At 38.2% G+C, this 23,330-nt stretch overlaps 1 protein-coding gene across 12 annotated transcripts in view; it reads left to right on the top strand.

Annotated features, from left to right (window-relative positions):
* The window catches only part of LRBA (LPS responsive beige-like anchor protein), an 803,036-nt gene that overhangs the window by 455,159 nt on the left and 324,547 nt on the right, over window positions 1-23,330 (top strand). The gene's annotated exons all lie outside the window — the stretch shown is intronic.

The following is a 23,330-nucleotide window of genomic DNA, read 5'->3' as shown; positions in this document are numbered from 1 at the left end:
AAAGCATTATCCTTTCCTTGGGAAAGATAGCTTTATTGATTATAGATTTCTAATTGCCTGTTATTTTCTTTCAATACTTCTAATGTGTCATTTAATTCTTTACTGGCCTGAAAAGTTTCTGTTGAGAAATTTGTCATTAGTCTTACAGGGGTTCCCTTGTAGTTAACTTCTCTCTGTTCTTCAAAATTTTCTTCATTTTTCACTTTTTACAAAATCATGTGTTCCTCTGTCACTCTGTTGGGGTTCGGTCTATTATGGGCACTTTGGATCTCAGGTATCCGCATGTGCATTTCTCTCCCTGAATTCTGGATTTTTTATCCATTATTGCTTTAACTATACCTTGTGTTCCTTTCTCTTTCTCTTTTCCTTCTAGAATTCTTGCAATTCCAGCTTTTTATTTTTCTTTTTACTGTGTTCCGTAACTTCTGTAGACTTCCTCCACTCTTTTTTCATTCTTTTTGTTTTTGCTTTTCTAGGTAATTTCCAGTTTGGTATCCTCCATGACTTTGATTTGCATGGTAGAGACAAATTTTGAAACTCGACTGAATTCTTAAGTATAGTTATTGTGGTTATAAAAGAAAACTCTAGGATTTCCTTTAAAAAAAAATATTATTTCCTTGTTGAGGTTATTGTTTAGTTGTCTATATTTTCTTATATGGGCTTTCTTGGTGGCTCAGTGGTAAAGAATCTACTTGCCAGTACAGGAGACACAAATTCATTCCCTGGGTCAAGAAGTTCTGCTGGAGAAGAAAATGCCATCCTGCTCCAGTATTCTTGCTTTGGAAATCCCATGGAGCGAGGAGCCTGGTGATGTATAGTCCATGGGGTCAGAAAGAGTTGGACACGACTGAGCCACTGAACAATAGCAACATTTTCTTACACAGTAAATCCCCTACATAAAAATGAGTTCCATTCCAAGAGCATGTTTATAAGTCTAATTTCTTTATAAGTTCAGCAAAGTTAGCCTAGGTACCCAACTAACACAATTGGCTATGTAGTACTGTAGTTAAGTATATGATTGGAGAAGGAAATGGCAACCCACTCCAGTGTTCTTGCCTGGAGAATCCAAGGGACGGCGGAGCCTGGTGAGCTGCCGTCTGTGGGGTCGCATAGAGTCAGACACGACTGAAGCGACTTAGCAGCAGCAGCAGCAGTAAGTATATGATACTTTTAACACAAATAATACATACACATTAAAGAAACCCACTAACAACAAAGAAAGTGTTTTCAATCTTACAATACAGAACCTTGAAAAGTACAGTTGTACAATACAACAGCCAGCATACGGAGGCTGGCATGCACATTTGCATCTTTGAAAGTTTGCAACTTGAAGTTTCATGTGGTAGGGGCTTACTCTAGTACCTTAAGCTTCTTAAAAAGGATTACTCTGAATTTTTTTTCAAAAGTTCATAATTCTTCATTTCTTTAGGTTCAGTTATTGGAACTCTATTATTTTCTTTAGTTGTGTTAAATGGCCTGATTTTTCTGTGGTTGTTGATTCCTTGGCTTGTAACTGTATGTGTGAGTAACTAGGCTACTCTTCCAGACTTTAAACTTTTGCTTTACAAAGACAGATCTTCACCTGTCAGCTCAGTTTGGGTTTCTGGGCATATCTGCATGTAATATCCTTAACCAGGTGGGGCCTGCTCTTAATGCTCTTTTTTTGGGTGAGGCAAGTGAGCTCAGTGGACAGGGATGGATATGCATACCACTGACTGAGAATAGTTGAGTAGGACTTCTCTCTTGGTTCTTTACCCACGTGAGGCTAGAGAATGGGCTCTGCAGTTCCCTGGATTCTCTGGTCAGGCTTCTGGACAGTCAGACTAGGAACAATGTCCTAAGTCACTTCAGTCCTGTGTGACTCTTTGCGACCCTTTGAACTGTAGCCATCTAGGCTCCTCTGTCCAGGGGATTCTCCAGGCAAGAATACTAGAGTGGGTTGCCATTTTGTCCCCCATGGGGTCCTCCCAACCCAGGGATCAAACTCACTTCTCCTGAGTCTCATGCATTGGCAGGTAGGTTCTTTACCGCTAGTGCTACCTGCAAAGCCCCCTGGGTACAATCAGTTCAGTTCAGTTCAGTCGCTCAGTCGTGACTGACTCTTTGTGACGCCATGAATCGCAGCACGCCAGGCCTCCCTGTCCATCACCAACTCCCGGAGTTTACCCAAACTCATGTCCATCGAGTCGGTGATGCCATCCAGCCATCTCCTCTGTCATCTCCTTCTCCTCCTGCCCCCAATCAACTCTTCGCATGAGGTGGCCAAAGTATTAGAGTTTCAGCTTCAACATCACTCCTTCCAATGAACACCCAGGACTGATCTCCTTTAGGATGGACTGGCTGGATCTCCTCGCAGTCCAAGGGACTCTCAAGAGTCTTCTCCAACACCACAGTTCAAAAGCATCAGTTCTTCAGCACTCAGCTTTCTTCACAGTCCAACTCTCAGATCTATACATGACTAGTGGAAAAACCATAGCCTTGACTAGACGGACTTTTGTTGGCAAAGTAATGTCTCTGCTTTTTAATATGCTATCTAAGTTGGTCATAACTTTCCTTCAAAGCAGTAAGCGTCTTTTAATTTCATGGCTGCAATCACCATCTGCACTGATTTTGGAGCCCCCCAAAATAAAATCTGACACTATTTCCACTGTTTCCCGTTTATTTCCCATGAAGTGATGGGACTGAATGCCATGATCTTAGTTTTCTGAATGTTGAGCTTTAAGCCAACTTTTTCACTCTCCTCTTTCACATTCATCAAGAGGCTCTTTAGTTCCTCTTCACTTTCTGCCTTAAGGGTGGTGTCATCTGCATATCGAGGTTATTGATATTTCTCCCGGCAATCTTGATTCCAGCTTGTGCTTCTTCCAGCCCAGTGTTTCTCATAATGTACTCTGCATGTAAGTTAAATAAGCAGGGTGACAATATACAGCCTTGACGTACTCCTTTTTGTATTTGGAAACAGTCTGTTGTTCCATGTCCAGTTCTAACTGTTGTTTCCTGACTTGCATACAGGTTTCTCAAGAGGCAGTCAGGTAGTCTGGCATTCCCATCTCTTTCAGAATTTTCCACAGTTTATTGTGATCCACACAGTTAAAGGCTTTGGCATAGTCGATAAAGCAGAGGTAGATGTTTTTCTGGAACTCTCTTGCTTTTTTGATGATCCAGCGGATGTTGGCAATATGATCTCTGGTTCCTATGGCTTTTCTAAAACCAACTTGAACATCTGAAGTTCACGGTTCACTTATTGCTGAAGCCTGGCTTGGAGAATTTTGAGCATTACTTTACTAGTGTGTGAGATGAGTGCAATTGTGCAGTAGTTTGAGCATTCTTTGGCATTGCCTTTCTTTGGGATTGGAATGAAAACTGACCTCTTCCAGTCCTGTGGCCACTGCTGAGTTTTCCAAATTTGCTGACATATTGAGTGCAGCACTTTCACAGCATCATCTTTCAGGATTTGAAATAGCTCAACTGGAATTCCATCACCTCCACTAGCTTTGTTCATAGTGGTGCTTTCTAAGGCCCACTTGAGTTCACATTCCAGGATGTCTGGCTCTAGGTGAGTGATCACACCATCGTGATTATCTGGGTCGTGAAGACCTTTTTTGTACAATTCTTCTGTGTATTCTTGCAACCTCTTCTTAATATCTTCTGCTTCTCTTAGGTCCATACCATTTCTATCCTATTCTGAGCCCATCTTTGCATGAAATGTTCCCTTGGTATCTCTCATTTTCTTGAAGAGATCTCTAGTCTTTCCCATTCTGTTGTTTTCCTCTATTTCTTTGCATTGATCGCTGAGTAAGGCTTTCTTATCTCTCCTTGCTGTTCTTTGGAACTCTGCATTCAAATGGGAATATCTTTCCTTTTCTCCTTTGCTTTTCGCTTCTCTCCTTTTCACAGCTATTTGTAAGGCCTCCTCAGACAGCCATTTTGCTTGTTTGCATTTCTTTGTCTTAGGGATGGTCTTGATCCTTGTCTCCTGTACAATGTCACGAACCTTCGTCCATAGTTCATCAGGCACTCTGTCTATCAGATCTAGTCCCTTAAATCTATTTCTCACTTCCACTGTATAATCATAAGAGATTTGATTTAGGTCGTACCTGAATGGTCTAGTGGTTTTCCCTACTTTCTTCAATTCAAGTCTGAATTTGGCAGTGAGGAGTTCATGATCTGAGCCACGGTCAGCTCCCGGTCTTGTTTTGGCTGACTGTATAGAGCTTCTCCATCTTTGGCTGCAAAGAATATAATCAGTCTGATTTTGGTTCTGACCATCTGGTGGTGTCCATGTGTAGAGTCTTCTCTTGTATTGTTGGAAGAGAGTGTTTTCTATGACCAGTAGGTTCTCTTGGCAGAACTCTGTTAGCCTTTGCCCTGCTTCATTCTGTACTCCAAGGCCAAATTTGCCTGTTACTCCATGTGTTTCTTGACTTCCTACTTTTGCATTCTAGTCCCCTATAATGAAAAGGACGTCTTTTTTCGATGTTAATGCTAGAAGGTCTTGTAGCTCTTCATAGAACTGTTCAACTTCAGCTTCTTCAGCATTATTGGTCAGGGCATAGACTTGGATTACCGTGATATTGAATGGTTTGCCTTGGAAACGAACAGAGATCATTCTATCGTTTTTGAGATTGCATCCAAGTACTGCATTTCAGACTGTTTTGTTGACCATGATGGCTACTCCATTGCTTCTAAGGGATTCCCGCCCACAATGGTAGATATAATGGTCATCTGAGTTAAATTCACCCATTCCAGTCCATCTTAGTTCGCTGATTCCTAGAATGTCGACGTTCACTCTTGCCATCTCCTGTTTAACCACTTACAATTTGCCTTGATTCATGGACCTAACATTCCAGGTTCCTATGCAGTACTGCCCTTTACAGCATCAGACTTTGCTTCTATCACCAGTCCCATCCACAACTGGGTGTTGTTTTTGCTCTGGGTCCATCCCTTCCTTTTTTCTGGAGTTATTTCTCCAGTCATCTCCAGTAGCATAGTGGGCACCTACCGACTTGGGGAGTACATCTTTCAGTGTCTTATCTTTTTGCCTTTTCATACTGTCCATGGGGTTCTCAAGGCAAGAATACTGAAGTGGTTTGCCATTCCCTTCTCCAGTTGACCACATTCTGGGTACAATAGTCAGTAGTAAATGGGACTGTCAGTTCGCTTTCCTTCCTTGGTAATACAGCATTATGGGCTATACAGTTTCCAGGTGCTCTCACCAGCCCTTCTGCTCAGATGTGCTGGGAAGACAGTCTCTATCTGGGCAGGACTGGGATTCAGGTCCTTGCCTGGATGTGGGCATACTGGGCTTGACGGCTGGCAAAACTCATTATTTGAGGATCCAAATCTGGCAGATCTGCATCCTTCCGAGTTCCCTGGTCTGAATGTACCCCTAACTCAGTTCTGCAAATGAGCACAGCTGCGGTTTGGCATTAACTTCTTGGGAACTGCAGGTGTGAACTTGGTGTGCCGTGGTCCTTGTGCTGGTGGTTACATGCTCCTCCTTACCTGCTGTCACAGTCAGATTCCCAGTGGCTGAGACAGTCAGATTTCCCTGCAGTCTTCTTGGGTTGAGATGAGAGGAGGGGTCCTGTAAAGCAACCCCCAATGCTGACTGAGGGCTGGTTGTCCCCATGGCCCTGAGTTCTCTGTTCCCCCTGGAGGAATTTGGAGATCTCTCCACAGGGTGCTCAGTAGCCTGGAGGGGGTGCAGAGTTGTCAGCATGTAGCTGTTCTCTTACCTCCTAGTGAAACCTGTCTTCTCTGTTGGCTGGGGAATGCTTCAGCCTCCACCCTGTGTTTATGGTTCTCTCAGTGGTGAAAGAAATAAGAAAAATGAAAAAAAAAAAAAAATGTTCATTTGTGCCAGGCTCCCAGCCCAAGAGAGACACTGATTTGGCATGGGTGTTTTTTAAAGTTTCCCAGATAAATCTAATAATGATCAGGCAAGATTGGGTACCTCTGAATGATTTTATGTCTTTCTGTGTAGTCCAAACTAGTTTGTGATCATTAGGCTGGGTTTTTAAGTTAGATTAGGATTCTGAGCAGATCTATATATGTATTTTACAAGTAATATTATATAAAAAAACTGCTGATTTTGTGTTAGAATCCAAAAGTGGTATGTTTCTGCTGCTGTTGTTACTTTGCACAAAATGTAATTGTGGACAGTCTCTTGAAAAACTTTAAAGGTTTGACTTTTCAAATTTACTAGTCACTTGTCAAAAACAAAAGTTTACATCTGGTTATTATCTACACTCTGGTCAATTGTGTGGCTTATGTCTATTGGTAACTTTGCTTGTAGGAAATCTCAGAAGGTAAGATGGGGAAGAATAAGTAGCCCATATAGTTTGAAAAGCTCTTCTGAATATTTTCATCTTTTCCCTGTTTGACATGACACCCTATACCCACTGTTTCCCACTCCTTATAATTATTTTAAAGCAGTGAATTTGTACGTTTCAATTTATAGCTTCCAATATTCTATTTTCTGGAGCTCTTATAATTAAGTAGTAAAAATCAATCTAATAAAAATGTATTGTTTCTTATCAAAAAACAATTCAGGATCATTTGTTTGAGCTTTCTATATTCCTTCATTATCTAAAAGAATATAATTTTAAACAATATGTCTGACATGTTTTTAGTTCCCTGTCTTTATCTAGGTTTGTGTAACATGATTTATATATACTTTAGTTGCGTAAACATGACTCAAAGTCTGTTACTAACAAATATTTAATCGTATTTGTTGGTTAAAATTATATAATAGGATTTTTTTCTTCTGTTTCTGAAAGTGTGAATAACTCTAGGTTTGGTATGCTGTCCCTATCCACATGGTGACCAGGCAGAGAATAGCTGCCATTAAATAAATATTTCTACTAATGACATTTAAGCTCAAAGAAGGTTCAGATTTTTAAAACATTTTACTTAAATGCATTCACAAAGTGAAAAAATAATATACTCTATTCATACAGCTTTTTGATATGTGTGCCTTGTGATTATTTATAACAATAAATTTAATAGAATGCTCTGTGGACATTGTTTCAAAGACTGTTGATATTCCTAAATTTAGTAAAATCTTATGTACATGGGAAATCTTTTCTCAGGTTAAGATTCAAATTGTCAAACTTTATTTTCTTTTAAACTTATACAGCATAGAAATAAATTATTGTAAAATACTCAATCAGTATGTGAAATTCCCCTTCACTGCCTCATCTTAGGCAGGAGTACTGCTTTCCTTCCTGTGTTGAGGAGGTAAGTTGTTTGATGTACACTCTCATGTTTTTCTACATTTATGAAAGTTGGAAGTGAAAGTCACTCAGTTGTGCCCAACTCTTTGCGACCCCATGGACTATACAGTCCATGGAATTCTCCAGGCCAGGATACTGGAGTAGGTAGCCTTCCCTTTCTCCAGGGGATCTTCCCAACCCAAAGATTGAACCCAGGTCTTAAGCATTGCAGGCAGATTCTTTACCACCTGAGCCACATGGGTAAGCACATGTAATTTGTAAAAATATAATTCGGGCTATGCCATATGTATCATTTAACCACTTACCCTTTTTACTTATATTCCATGGTGTTTCAAACATATGATTATTTTTAACAGGTAAATTATAATTTATAGTACGAACATCCTGTAATTTATTTAAGCTTTTTCTCCCGGTGAACATTTAGCTTGCTTCTAACAATTACTTACGGAAGTGCCACAATCCTGGCAGATTCATCTTTAGGAATATGTGTATTTCCATAGGATACATATCTAGAAGTGAAATATCTTGTCAAAAAGCATTATATGCACTAAAAATTTCACTGAAGATTGTCAGAACGCCACCTCCTTGTGGTGCTGGGAAAATGCTGCCAAGCAGGATGTATTGGTAGTTGATGTGCCAGCAGGAGCTTTCTGCGCTTACCGATCATTATCATTTCTAGCTAGTACAGTGCCCTCCTTTTAACCCAAGAGTCCGTACATTTTTTTACCACAAGTGTGCAATTCTACTGCCAGCTGCCGTGCTGAAGTAGGGGGAGGAGAGATGGGAAATCAGCCTGAAAGCTGTCTTGGGTTCACCATCTCTACCCTCCGCTTGTGTCTGTCGCCCGAGACTGGGACTCTCCTGGTTTCTTCTCCAGAAGACTTCTCCTCTGTGTACATCTGCATTTGATCCTATCAGTTTTCTGTGTTTTAGCAATTCCTAATTTCTTCTGTATAGGTTATATATTTATTTTCATGTTCTAAGTCTCAAGCACCTTTCTTTAGCTTAACTACTTGTTACAATGGCCATCCCGTTATAAAGCCAGGCCAGCCTGTGACCTCACTCCTCAGCTTCAGTGTCCTTCTACCTATGGTATTCATCAGGCTGAAGAGAAATTGGATGCTCCCACTTTTTTCCCAGTATGCTTACAGAAGTTTCATTTATATTACTTTGTTTATACTGTGTCCTATTGTCTTGGATGGCAAGGGAAAGACAAAGTTCATCCCAGTGTTCCTGGTTTCCATCTAGGGGTGTTTATCTATATGCTAGACCCCCTTTTAATGGATCAAAGAGGTGCAGCATTTCCCTCAGTAAAAGCTAAGACCTATTGCCACTGCACAATTAGACGTATTTTATTGCTTTCTGCCCTCCCTACTCCCAAGAGAAATAGATGATAATAAGGAAGTAAAATAATTAATTCCAGGAATTTCCTTGCCATTAAACAGTATGCTTTAAGATTCTAGGGAACAGAAAGTAATAAGATTTTGAGCATTCACATAGAGAGGTATGTGGAGTGCCCTAAGAGTAGAATATATATATTTTTATGTATAATAACAAAATATTTTGAGGATGGCAGAAGCCTTATAGATTATTCAATTCAAGCAGTTTATTTTATAGAAGAGGAGACTGAGGCCCAAAGAGATTAAACAGGTTTGCTCTGGATCCAAACAGCTAAATAATTTTGATGTTAGAACTAGAATCTAGATATTCTTTCTTTCCATCTGGTACTGTTTTTTTTTACACACCACCTTGCTTTTACAGTAGTATTACAGAGTGACGGAGTAAAGAATCTGCCTCCAATGCAGGAGACCCAGGTTCAATCCCTGGGTGGTGATCATCCCCTGGAGGAGGGAATGGCTACCCACTCCAGTATTTTTGCCTGGGGAGTCCATGGATTTACAAAGAGTCTGACAGGACTGAGTGACTAACCCTTTCACTCTCACAGAGTGACCTAATTAAATTGTTTTTTAACATATATATGAAAACCACCTAGAATATGTAAAATTTGTTAAGGAATTAAGAATGAAGTAATTAGAAAGCCCACAGTTTTTCAAAAGTGAATTTAAAGAAGTTTAAAAAAATAATTTTAATGATTGAAGAGGTCTGGGTATAAAGAGCTTTTGAATCACCGTGAAGTAACATCTTTTAAAGCTCTTCTCTATGTTTGGAGACCACTTACGGCAGTAATTTCAGTTTTCATGAAGTTTTTTTTCAGTCTCTTTTTACTGAGAGTTGTTCCCTAAAATTTATTTGCCTTTTTTTTTCCTTTATTAGATAGTATTTTTCCACAAAGTAGGGGAGAAAGTTGGAGGAGAAGGAAGCAATACGTAAGAGTTAGCTTTGGGGTACCTTTAATAAACAACAGAATAAAATTAAATTCCTTTAAAGAAAAAGTGAAACAAATATGTGTTGTGTTTAAAAAAAAACGAAAAACAGTCTCAGTTACTTTAAGTCCCGTGTAATTTTTTTACATTAATGAAAACCTGCCTGTTTTTAATGTAGACAATTCAAACATATGTCAGTATGTCTCAGCAAATTGCCTTTCACATAGTGGATATACAGTAACATTTTTTTACAGTTAACTTAGGAATTGTATGTGTTAGTAGTGGAGCACACGTTATCTAGTGTGTGCTATGTTGTATAAAATTGAGCTTCCCTTAAAAGCTGTAGGCCATTTTTATCTTGATTTTGAGAGGAAATGATTTAACTTTGAATATATAAAATTTATTTTAGGTTTAGGAAAGAATGAATAGGATAAAGAAATTACATATTTATCTTCTTGGTGGACTTTTTAAAGTGTGTACTAGAAGCATTGTGGTAGAACCTGAGTATTCATATGTAATGAGAAAAAAAGACAGACTCTGCCCTCTTAGAGCCTGAAGGTATTGCAGGTAGGTGTACATGTAATTGATTACAAACTACTATTACAATTCTAACAAAAATAACACAGTTACATTTGAATTTGTATATCAATAAGAAATAGACTCATTGAAAGCATTAAAAAAATATAGAATTTGCAATGTGAACACACTCATATATACATGTGAATTCTTGTGTTAAGCTTATAAAAATATCTTACACTTAGGAATAAGTGTTGATTGTAAGCCCTCATTGTGAGATTCTGAAGACTCAGTAACTTTTTTCTAAGTAATTTGGAGTTAAACAGGTGTTAAGCTTTTCTATACTTGATAAAGATCTATTTCATTCCCCTTGAGAATGATTCAAATCTTCCTGGAGAGGGAAAAAAGTCACATCAGCTTCCAATTGTCAAAATTCAGTTTTAAAAAACTCAAGTCTTTTTCCCAATGGGTTTCCAGATTGAAAAACATATGGACTCTATCTTCTGAGTAAAAAACTTTCATTTTCCTTTTGATTTACCTTTAAGACTTCACCCTGTTATGAGAAGTATAAAATGAAACCATAAGGTATTTAAACAACATCTACCTTTCTGTGATTTTTTTTTTCTTTGTCAACTTGAATTGATAATTTTGTTAAGTTTAGAAATCAATCTTTCTCTTTTAAAATGAAATGTATTTTGTAACAGGTACCATTGCATTTATTTTCACAGGAGATGAAAACAGGTTATTCTTGGTGTTAGTTTCCAATATGATTATTTTATTGATTTTAGTGGATTTTAAATAGATACTTGTCTTTTCATTCAAACTCCTAGCTTAGGATGTATATCATGTTTGCTGTGAATTTACTACATGATTGAAATAGATACTATTTTTAACACTTTTGTGACCAAAGGAAATGCTATAGCAGACTAGGAGGCTTTGCTCCCTATTTGCAGTAAAACAATAAGCTGAATAGGCGATAAAAGGAGTTTTTGATCAGCATATCTCATTGCTATTTGAGGAGAGTTGGACTGAAAAAAATTAGTCTGTTGTTGAGAAGATGCAACTCATCTTTTATAGAAATTTATTTTAATCTTAAGTTTATAGCTTTTATGTTTTATCTTTTTTTTAATTAGTCACTTTCCCAAATATTGGGATTTGAAAGGGAAGAGCCGGAACTTGAATAACTTAATTTTCCTATTTCCTAGTGAAAACAAGGTTAATGGAGTCTCTTCAACCATTTGGAACATTTCTACCTTTCCTTTTATTTTTGTTAGCATGCATCCTCCTTTACTGAAAAATGTGGCAAGATTTTTTTTAGGATAGTTGTTCAGATTGACACGTATAAAAATGATAAGGGAATAGAGTCTGCTTCTTTTTTCCCCCAAGTTATATCTGTAGTCCAGCATGAATAACCAAATGAATGAAGTAGTATAATGAAAAATAAAGTTTTAACTACAATAATTTGCCAAGGCTGATTATATGCGCATAAAGGCAAGAGTATAAACTCTCAGTGCAGAATCTTCTAACAGATCTATTACATTCTATTTTATATATTTTTTTGTTTTATATTTATTTATTTTAATGTCCCAGTGTTTATTCTACAATTATAAGGATAGTGAAATATTATAAAATTTGTTAATGTGATAACTCATAACATTACTAATCACAAATCATTCATTTAATAATCCTTTTCTCATAGGTCTGAAATATTTTGTTGTAATGATATACTGTACTAAATTATTTTATATCCTGAGTTTCAAAAATTTCTGTTGTTTCATTGTTTTGTCTGTTACTGTGTCAGTGCATTTGTTCTAATATTAAAAGCAGAATTTAGTTGCTATAGTAAAGAACTTTTAGAACAAAATGTATGTGTAATCTATATATATATAAATCAGTTCAGTTCAGTCACTCAGTCGTGTCTGACTCTTTGTGACCCCATGGACCGCAGCACGCCAGGCCTCCTCGTCCATCACCAACTCCCGGAGCTTACTCAAACTCACGTCCATTCAGTTGGTGATGCCATCCAACCATCTCATCCTCTGTCATCCCCTTCTCCTCCTGCCTTCAGTCTTTCCCAGCATCAGGGTCTTTTCCAATGAGTCTGGTGTATTGGAGTTTCAGCTTCAGCATCAGTCCTTCCAGTGAACACCCAGGACTGATCTCCTTTAGGATGGACTGGTTGGATCTCCTTGCAGTCCAAGGGACTCTCAAGAGTCTTCTCCAACACCACAGTTCAAAAGCATCAATTCTTCAGTGCTCAGCCTTCTTTATAGTCCAACTCTCACATCCATACATGACTACTGGAAAAACCGTAGCTTTGACTAGATGAACCTTTGTTGGCAAAGTAGTGTCTCTCTAGGTACAGTGGATAAAGCTCTGACACAAGCATTAAGTTGTCCAGTTTGGTAGTGCTGTTAGTCAGAATTAACTTTTTTCAGTTTGTAGCCTGTCTTCCCAGTTCGCATTAATAACGTAATTATATAAATTTCAGTGTATTAAAGCTTGTTTAATTCTTTGTGAGTTTTTTTTTTTTTGAGACAGTCCATCTTTTAGGATGAGATGGTTAGATGGCATCTCCAACACAATGGACATGAGTTTGAGTCGAGTCTGGGAGTTGGTGATGAACAAGGAAGCCTGCTTTCCTGCAGTCCATGGGGTCGCAAAGAATTGTACACAACTGAGAGACAGAACTGATCTTTTAGTTATTGAAATTAGTATAGAGAATAATGTCATTTTTTTGGAGCCATTTCAGCTCCTATTAATGAAGTTTTAAGTACCATTTTCTCTTTATCTTTCTTTTCCTATTCAAAGTTGAATATTGTTACTTTCATATCAGTATTTGAAATATAATCCCTAGTGATCAAACTTGCAACACAGTCACTAAAATTTGTGCCTATGAAGATTAATGGATTGGGTCGTGAATGAACTCTTAGATGGCTATTCAACTTTTTTGATTTTGACCTTTTGTCTTTACACAATATACTCATCCATGCCTCGAGTGTTCTACTCATATGTCCAGGTCTAGTAGAATCTCCTTATATTGCAAAATTCTATGATATTTATATAGTAATTATTTGGTGGGACTACTTGTATTCATGGCATAGTATTTTTCCCACGAATGTTTATAATGTGCTGTGTACAGTATGGAATATAAATGACTTCTTTCTACACTTGAAGAAACTTTGAAAGATTCGTTTGTACTTGCTGATTTTCTCTTCTCTCATTTCTCTCTTGAACTCACTTCACTCAGGCTTTTGCTTCCTCATTCTGTGGAAGCTGTACTTTTCAGGGTCACCAGTGATATCCATGTTGCTAAATCACAGAGTTAATTTTTAACTTTCACCTTCCTTGACTTATGAATACCTCTTCATATGGCTGATAACTGCCTCCTTGAAGTACTTGTCTGTTTGGTGTCTGGAACACCATAGTCTCCAGGTTTTCCCCCTACAGTAGCTGCTACTGAAAATTCCTTGCTTGTTTCTCATCTCTTCAACCTCTTTATTATTGGGATTACCCAGGTCTTAGTCGTTGGAGTACGGCTATTTCCTTCTTTGGCTTTATGCACTCCAAGATTTCAGTCCATCCCCACCTGTATTATATAAACATGAAAAATCAGTGACTCCCAAAATATATATCCTGACACTTCCTTTGAATTCCACACTCATATAGTCAGTTGTCTACCCATCATCTCTGTTTAGATATCTATACTGCTTGTGTGATACAAGCTGCTTTATAAAAGAAATCCTAGCATCTGATTCAGTGGCTAACCATAATAGAACTTTATTTAGTTTCTCATATAAAGTACATTCAAGTTAGATGTTTCTGATAGGTGATTTATTTCATCTTATAGCCGCATTATCTTTAGTTCTTAGTTTCTAAGATCGCCAAATCCATCTCCTTCAAACCAGTAGAAGAAGCATGGATGATTGTGTATAGAAACATTTTGTAGCCAAGTTTGGAAGTGACTCTTACCACTTCTGCTCACATTTCACTGGCTAGAGCTCAGTCATACGGTCATATGGCCATAATTAATTGCAAAGGAGATTGGGGAAAGTGGTCTAATTGTATGCCTAGACAGAAGAGAAACATTTGTTTGGTGAAGAGTTAATCCTTTTCTGTCACAGATTTCTGACAGACACATCACACATAACATGTTTAAATCCGAACCTGTCCTTCTTTATCAAAACCTATCCTTGGGAATTCCGACTCCTTGCTTCCACTGGAGGGGGCGTGGGTTGCTTCCACTGGAGGGGGCGTGGGTTTGATCCTTGATAAGGGAACTAAGATCCCACAAGCCAAAGGGGGAAAAAAATTGCCAAAATCTATTCTCACATTCTCCTCCATCTTTGTTACCATCTATTCTTTTGCTCCAGTTTCTCAGATGAAAAGTTAGGGCCTCCTCTCCTCTCATCCCCCAGATATGATGAGTCATTGTGTCCTTTTGATGCCTCAGCCTTCAAAATAGGTCCAGAATTCTACCATTTCTACTGTTTCCATTTGTTCCCTGATACCACCAGCTTCTGGATTATTGCAGAGTCTACAAACAGGACTTCCTGCTTCTACAGTCACCTTCCCACCTATACTGATGCTGTTTCCGCAGCCAGAGTAAAACTCGGCAAATCATGTTACTTCCCTGCTTAAAGTATTCTAATGTGCTCCCCAGCCTCTTGGTAACTGATCTCAGCTTATACTAAGACTCTTCATCCATTCACAATGGCCTCCCTGCATTTCGTGGTTTCAGGTTACTTCAGGGTCCTTGGATTTACTGTTGTCTTTGCCTGAAATTTTCTTCCATGTGCATAACTGGTACTTTCACCTCCTTCAGGTAACTTTACTCAAGGGTTACTTTCTCTTGGAATCCTTCCCTGCTCATTCTGTTTAAGATATATACATGTCCCCTACTCTTTTCTTGGTGTTTTCTGTTCCTCTTTCGTGTTTCATTTTTCCTATGGCAGTTGTTATCCTCTGTGGCAGGTGTGGCTATCTTGATTTCATGCTGTTTCTCCATGTGTAGATTGTTACTGGGAAATGATGGTAACAAGTGACCACTTGCTCCAGGTAGAGTCATATATTTGGTAAGATCCATGAAATGTAAATAGAGGATGTGTATGTCATTTCTGGGCTGGGTTGATGTAGCACCCAGTAGACCATTCCTATGCTCTTTTCTGATCTCTTCTCTTAGCTTCAGGACTTTGATATCTACTTTAGTTCTGGCCTCTTTCACTCTGTGTAACAGTAATTAGCCTTGTACATCATATGCTTTGGAACCCACTTTATTTTGAACAGTCTTCCATGTATGCTTGAACTTTCTTTCATGTGTTTTTCATTTATTCCCTACATTGTATCTCAGAGAATTTTAAACCAATTTCAGTAATGCATTAATAACCTAAATCAGAAAAAAATAGGAGATTTAAAATTACTGTTGAAGGCCCTCATCTTGTTTAAATTATTTTCATAATATCTTTATTTATCGCTGATCCTGTTTCTGACACCAGTTGTCTTGCTCCACTGTTCCCTGAACCCAGGGTAGGCAAGGTGCGAACTAAGAGGCTGGAAGGAGACACGATGAGGCTTAGGAACTGCAGACACGTTTATTCTCTCCTGGCTGACAAAGCAGTCACAACATAACGTAGCACAACACATCCTCTCTCCTGGCTGGCCCAGCAGCCATAACCACAGACACGCTGTATTCTCTCCTCTCATGGCTGACCCAAGGAACACAGCCGTGATGCAGTAAAATGCCACTGCTTTCTTAGGTGGAGCTTGTGCTTTGAGTTACAGCACGAAGTAGCTCCTGACCAAGTGAGCACCTTGCAACGTGCATGCGCAGTGCTACAAATGATCTCAGCTGTTACATAATCACTATTTACAAAATGTGAGACCAGAGAGCCTGAACTCACCATCTTGGCCAATTTGCTCTCTCCCCACACCTTGTGTGGGAGAAGGCAGTGGCACCCCACTCCAGTACTCTTGCCTGGAAAATCCCATGGATGGAGGAGCCTGGTGGGCTGCAGTCCATGGGATTGCACAGAGTCGGACATGACTGAGGTGACTTAGCAGCAGCAGCACACCTTGTGTCCTGATTTTAGATGATTCTTCCCTCTAGCCTAATTTTTTATGTATTTGTTCCTGCCGTCACAATGACTACTTAAAACTCTTTCAGTATTTCCCCATCGCTACAGGATAAAACCCAAACTCCTTAGCGTGGCGTGCCTGGTGTCAGGGAGAGATTTTTGAGCTAAAAGGTGTTTGAGCAGTTGGTTAAAGAGACAAACCAATATGAAAGAGTTAAGCCTTTAACTACTTACGGCAGTAGTATGAGAGTTGAAAACTGTAGGACTCCTGTTATATTTCTTCGCTGGAACTTTGACCCAGGGGACAGTCAGCAGGTTCAGAATAGATCAGCATAGTTTAGTGTAGAAATTGGGGTGCTGTCACTATTGAGGGAGCCCTGAACAAAAGACTCCAGCAGTTTTGTGGACCCTGAGTTTGGAAGAAGGCAAAGGGGTACGGCTCCAGTTGATTGAATCAAAGTGCAGGCAAGTGTCCTCAGGATTTTCCTCTTCTCCTCTTTTAAACGTGCATGCTCATGCTGTGTCCAAATCTTTGTGACCCCATAGACTGTAGCCCACCAGGCTCCTCTGTCCATGGAATGTTCCCGGCAAGAATACTGCAGTGGGTTGCCATTTCTGTCTCCAGGGGATCTTCCCAACCCAGGGATTGAACCTGTGTCTCTTTCCTCTCCTGCACTGTCAGGCAAATTCTTTTTCACTGCACCATCTGGGAAGCCCCCCGTGGTAAAAAGCCCTCTCCAAACGTACGTGAAAAGGACCAACAGTCAAAGCTTCAGATAAAGAAACCTAGGGATGAAGCTGCAGGGTCTAGGATGCAAGCGTGTAAAGGGCATGACTGGCAGTGGAGTCTGAGTCCCTGGCCGCAGCTGTGATCAGAGACTGCAGTGCACTGGCTATACACCAAGTCTGGTTTGAGCCGGGGAGGGCAGCTTTCCCTAAAGGTGCCTGGAGGGTTAAAGCCTTTGTAATTGTTTATAGTTAATCTGGAAAAAAAAAAAAAATTCACGCATATTCCAGGAGTCAGGCTCCTCAGATCATTCTCTGTGATCTGACTTCTGCCTGTTTTTATAGTCTCTTTGTTAGCCACTTCTTGCCTTAGACTCTCCAAAAGTTTTGGAATCACTTAACTTGGGCATATATCCAATTGTTTCTTACTTATTTGGCTTTGCTAGTGCTGTTCCTTCAGAATGAATGCTTTTCCTTTTCTTCTTCTCCTAGTTGGCATCTATCTGTTAACTCTTAGTCCCAATTTACATGGCCTTCCAAGCTGCCTTCTGTTACTTTGGAAGATGCCTCTCCATTGTGTTGTTAAAGGACTTTCTGTATGTATTAAAATTGTTTCTTCATATATCCGTTTCTTCCATTGGACTGTGAGGTCCTTGAGGATAATGACTCTGTCACCAAATGACTGCTTAAGTCTCCAGTGCCTGGTATAGATCCTTGAGCATCATTGGTGCTTAATAAGTGTTTGTTGATTAAATAGATGAATGAATGAGTGAAATACAAACTGGTTAGTTTTTCATCTCTAGTCCTTTACAACCAGGCGAGAACCTTTCTTTTTTACTTCATTTCCTACTGGGACCAACCAAATGAAATTACTTAATTTTCTGACCTCTATACTTTGCTTATGTTCTCTTAAAAGCCTACAATACCATCTTCTTCCTAGTATATCAACTGAAACTTGACCCCTTCTTAAAAGGTCTTTCTCAAAAATCTCTTGCTCCTTAAAGTGTTTCCTGATCTCTTTAAAACATGTGTGATCACTTACTTCCTTTTCTGAATTTCCAAAGCTCTGGATTTTTACTTTTCTTGCTGCATGAATCATATGCCATGTAATTCTTTGCTTGTTTTATCCCATTTATTAGATTGTAAATGCCTTGAGATTAGAGATCCTGTGTTCCTCATATGAGTATCCCTTATAGCACCTCAATCAGTGCTTTCCAAATAGTAGTAGACACTCAGAAAAAAAATGTTTGTAAATGAATATAATTAAGCCAAAGCAGAACTGGTTATTGAGAGCCAGAAAAAATATGAAATGCAGTAAAGAAAGGGAGGAAAATAAATCACTTCTGAATGTGAATAATTGCTTCAAAATTGCAAGTATTAGAAAGTTTCTAGGGGATGACAGCAACTATTGAAAGAACCGGCTTCCAACTGTCTTAAAAACCTGGAAGTGTAACCGAATAAGCCCGTTCTCCCCTGTGGATAAGGAGCATATACTTTTGCTAATTTATCTAGGTTGCAAAGAATGGTATGTATATTTTTTATTTTATGCTAGTTAAAATCTGTTATTTGGTTTTCCCAGTATTTCCAGCACATTACAGCACCCTGATAATTTTGGATTAAAGGCAGCAAGTGTTGGATTATGCTGGCTTGCTGATGCATTTCAGCCTATAAATTATTTATTTAAAAATATGAATGTTATACATTGGAGGCTGATATTTCTTTGCCTTTTCCGTCTCTCCCTATAACTTATAAGCTATCTTAAAACAACAGCAACAAAAATGTGCTGTAGGGCCTGAGTTTGAGAAAAAAGGATGTCCTAGACGCCAAAGTCGTGGTTCTTTGCCATGAGATTGGGTTCCTACATATGCTTAAAAACCATGGAGTTTCTACACATTTGGGGCAAGTTATCAGAGCTACTAGAAACATTCAGTGAATATGAATAGATTCCAGACTTTTTAGTAACAAATGCTGACCTACACTACACAGTACTCATAGTATTTACTTTAATTTTACTTACCTGATAAAGAGCAATGGGCATTATAACCCCTTCCCCTACCCACCAAACTTATAGCCTTGCTATTTCAACTTTGGTGATGCTAGTGCTGGAAAAAGTACATATTTTGTAATTGTTCTTTGTTGGAATGTGTGCAAATAGTCATATAATTTATAAAAAATTTAGGTTCCATTCTAACCCATCATTTTATAAAAGAGGTATTAAAGCGTATATCAATACAATAAACTGTCATAATATATTTCTGAGACTAGTATGAATATCTTGGTGTAGAAGTAGTAGCATTACCAAAATCTTTTGGTAATGAAGAGTTCCAGATGGAAGGTCTAGCTTTGTTTCTTCTTGGCTAAATGGCTTGACTTCTGAGCCTTAATTCTTCACCTGTTAATTTGGTGTTATATTCCTAATTTATAGGATTGTTTTGAGAATTAAATGAGATCATGTATGAAATACTTAGTGTAGAGTGCCTGATACAACATCAACAGTCAGTAAATTTAGTTCCCATCCCCTTTCCAGTAGCTCAGAGTAATTTATTTCTCAAGAGAGTGAAGTCCTATCTTCCTAAGGCTTCAGATTATTCTTTGTGTGTACATTGTCCAGCTCTGTGACTATTTATTACTGTGATCATACAGCTTGAATTTTGAAGACAGTCTCCAAATATAGTATAGGCTCAGTTCTTTTCTTCTAGGCATGGTTTAATGCAAGTTGAAAATTCATAACAGTATCGGATAGAAGGGCAAGATACACTGATTAAACATATATTGATTAATTATTTGGGAAACCAAATTATCATCAATATCAGTGACTTGAAAGCAGGGTAAGTTTGGTTTCCCGATGAATCAATATGTAATAAACTTCCATTTAATTGTTTATTTCATTGAGGTCCAGGAAGATCATGGGTTTATCGTGCTTACCCATCCCAGACATTCTCATCATTTTCTTAGTCATTTTCCTTTATGTTCCTTATACTGGCCTGCCTGCCAAATAAGCCCCCTACCTTGAGTGAATTTAGCCAACTGCTCTTTTTACTGTTACCTCTTAGGTTGCTGAATATGACTGGGGATGGGGAGGATCACAGCTGTACAGATTAGCGCCACTTCAGCCAAAAGGTTTCCAATCTCTTCTAGGCCTTCAGAACTAATTAAGTCATCCTCAAACTTTCCTTTAGTTAGCTTTCTTTCACATTCCCGAAGGCAGCTTTCTAAAATTTTATCCTTTCATTCTATAATTTACTCAAAACCTCCCTATTTAATAAAGGAAATAGAAATAACCAGGCCGAAATCAGTCCTTCAGTTTTTCTTCTCTTCAACCTTAAACTCATTTATTAAAATGCACAGACTTATAGCCTTCCATCTTGCCACAGAAGGAAATGACTCTGTTTACTTCCAAGGCCGCGGTGCTCTTTTTGCGGGATCGAACCTCTCTCTTTCTCTAGTTTGCTCTTACTCCTCCCCCTTGCTGTCTTCATCCTTTGAAGTTTGTCTTTTTCACTTGCATGCATACTTGTCTGTTTTTCACCATCTTTAATTATTACCATATCTCCCTAATTCCTTTCATTGACAAAAAATTTTAAAATAAAGTCAATATGTATACTGATGCAATGGAATATTTTTCAGCAATAAAAAGGAATATAGTGCTGTTATAGCCATGACATAGTTGGATCTCAGAAACATTATTCTGGGCTTCCTTGGTGGTCCAGTGGTTAGGAATTTGCTTTGCAATACAAGGAACACCAGTTTGATCTCTGGTGAGGGAAGATTCCACATGCCATGGGGCTGCTAAGCACATATACTACAGCTACTGAGCCCATGCATCCCAACTACTGAAGCCCAGGCAGCCTGGAGCCCATGCTCCACAACAAGACAAGCACCACAGTGAGAAATCTGTGCACCACACCCAGAGAAAGCCTGGGAACAGCCAAGAAGAGCCATTTTTTATCTAAATAAATATTTATTAGGTAAATAATATTTAATTTAAATAATTAAATATTTAGTAATTTAAAATAATTTTAAAATAAATATAAATTTAATAAATATAACAATATAATAAAGTTTACAGATATAATGGATATTTAAATTTATGTAACTTAAATATTAATAAATATTTTTTAAAAAAGATGTTACTGCTCATATAGTCAAGTATATTAAGAAAATGAAACCATTATGCTAAGTGAAAGTCAGTCAGAGAACTCTACCTGCTGTATAATTCCGTTTGTGTAAACTATCCAGGATAGGTAAATCTGTAGAGAAAGATAAGTAAGCCAATCATTTCCAGGACTGATAAAGGGCTTTTTAATGTTTTTTTTTTTAATCAGTTTTGAGGTCACTGGTGATACCACTTTAAGCACACTGTATTATCCAAGTAAATAAATGGCATCTAGAAGTATCTGAACACTTAAATTTATTATCAACTGAAAATAATGCCATATATTTATTTGCATAGCATTTTATTTATGTTGAAGCAATTTCATATACTTCATTTTTTTTGATTCCTCACAATTGCACTTTTGTAAATGAACAAATTAGAATTATTTTATTAAAGCAATGGAGGCCCCAAAATGATAAATGACTTATGTAGAAGTTGTAGATCTGGTATATGATACAGCTGATGTGACTATCTTTACTTTATAGAAATGAAGCGAAAATATTTTTGCCATATCCAGAAATTTTAAAGACTAATGATTTTTTAATAAAAATTTTTCTAAAACTTTAGCTACCCTTTATGTTATAGTATGAATTAGTTATAAATTTGATTTTAAAGAATCTTCCTTAAAAGATAAATTAGACTCAGTTCTTTGGTATCTTTTATATATAATGGAAATGTTAAAGGAAAAAATGCATTCTCATGGGCTCTCTGAAAAGTTCCAGTACTAACAATGATGCCTTTAACCAATTACTTATAATTTGACTTGTTTTAGATTGGCCCAAACTTAAGACACTCCAGTCCAAAGCAAACCCTATATTGTCTAACCTATATACTGTGAAATCCTGTACTTATCCATCCCCAAGGAAGGGAGAATAGTGGGTATGGGATTTCTTTGGAGGGAAGTAAATATCTTAAAATTAGATGATTGTGATTTTTGCACAACTCTGTACACATTACAAAGCATTGAACTGTACACTGTAAACAAGTGAGCTTTATGGTATATAAATTATATATTATAAAATTGTTTAAAACACACAAAAAGCAAGCAAAAGCTTCCCTCCATTCTTCGTCCTTCTGGACATTTTTATCAGAATTAAATATTGCTGGCCATTCAGTGCTCTGAAGAACCTTTGCTTGTTTGTCTTTTTTTGGCACGATTCTATTTTGCTTCTTCTATTATCTTATTGATTATGAGAAGCAATTACTTCCTTTCCTGTTTACTTCTTTCCTCTTTTGTAATTTTTTAAATATTGGAATTTCCTGGATTTCACTTTTTCCTGTCCTTTCCATATAGTTTCCACTGGATCTAGCACAATACCTAGCTAATAGTAAATAATAAATTTTTGTTAGACAAATATCTAAACCCATTGACTTCCAAGGCTAATCAGTCTCCCAATTTTATATGTCTAGTCGAGACTGCTTTTCCGAGTTCCCAAGTTATATTGCTTATTTATTAGACATGCCTACCTAGACTTCCCAGGTGGCGCTAGTGGTGAAGAATCTGCGTGCCAATGAAGGAGAGGCAAGAGACGAGGCTTCAGTCTTTGTGTCTGGAAGATCTGAAGTAGGGAATGACAACCCACTCCAGTGTTCTTGCCTGCAGAATTCCATGGACAAAGGAGCCTGGCAGGCTACAGTCCCTGGGGCTGCAAAGAGTTGGATATGACTGTGCTGCTGCTGCTAAGTCGTGTCAGTCATGTCCGACTCTGTGCGACCCCATAGACGGCAGCCCACCAGGCTCCCCCGTCCCTGGGATTCTCCAGGCAAGAACACTGGAGTGGGTTGCCATTTCCTTCTCCAGTGCATGAAAGTGAAAAGTGAAAGTGAAGTCGCTCAGTCGTGTCCAACTCTTTGCGACCCCATGGGCTGCAGCCTACCAGGCTCCTCCATCCATGGGGTTTTCCAGGCAAGAGTACTGGAGTGGGGTGCCATTGCCTTCTCCATATGACTGTGCACACCTAGATATTATTAGGTACCTATGATATGGTTATTCTCTGCAACCATGTCTACTTAACCTGCTTCATTTCAGTTAAATAGCCTCTTTTGGTCACAAACCTCAGTTTTATTCTCATTATCTCCTTTTTTCCCACCTCCCACATTGAATGTCTCATCAAATCTTATTCCATTTCAAATATGTCTCTGAAATCGTAGCCTCTACACTCCATCCCCACTGTCTTATTTTATATTGCTGCCATATAACATACAAGGCTGATCATAAATAATCCTTTATTGAAAAAATTTAGGTATCTCTCTCTTGACTATAAGATGTAAAAAGTAACTATTTTAGTTAACCATA

The sequence above is a fragment of the Giraffa tippelskirchi genome, chromosome 11 (genome assembly GCF_054371585.1).
Source record: "Giraffa tippelskirchi isolate mGirTip1 chromosome 11, T2T-mGirTip1v1.2.pri, whole genome shotgun sequence".
NCBI lineage: Eukaryota > Metazoa > Chordata > Mammalia > Artiodactyla > Giraffidae > Giraffa > Giraffa tippelskirchi.
The sequence above is the reverse complement of the archived record's forward strand: the minus strand, read 5'-3'. Positions and strand labels throughout refer to the sequence as shown.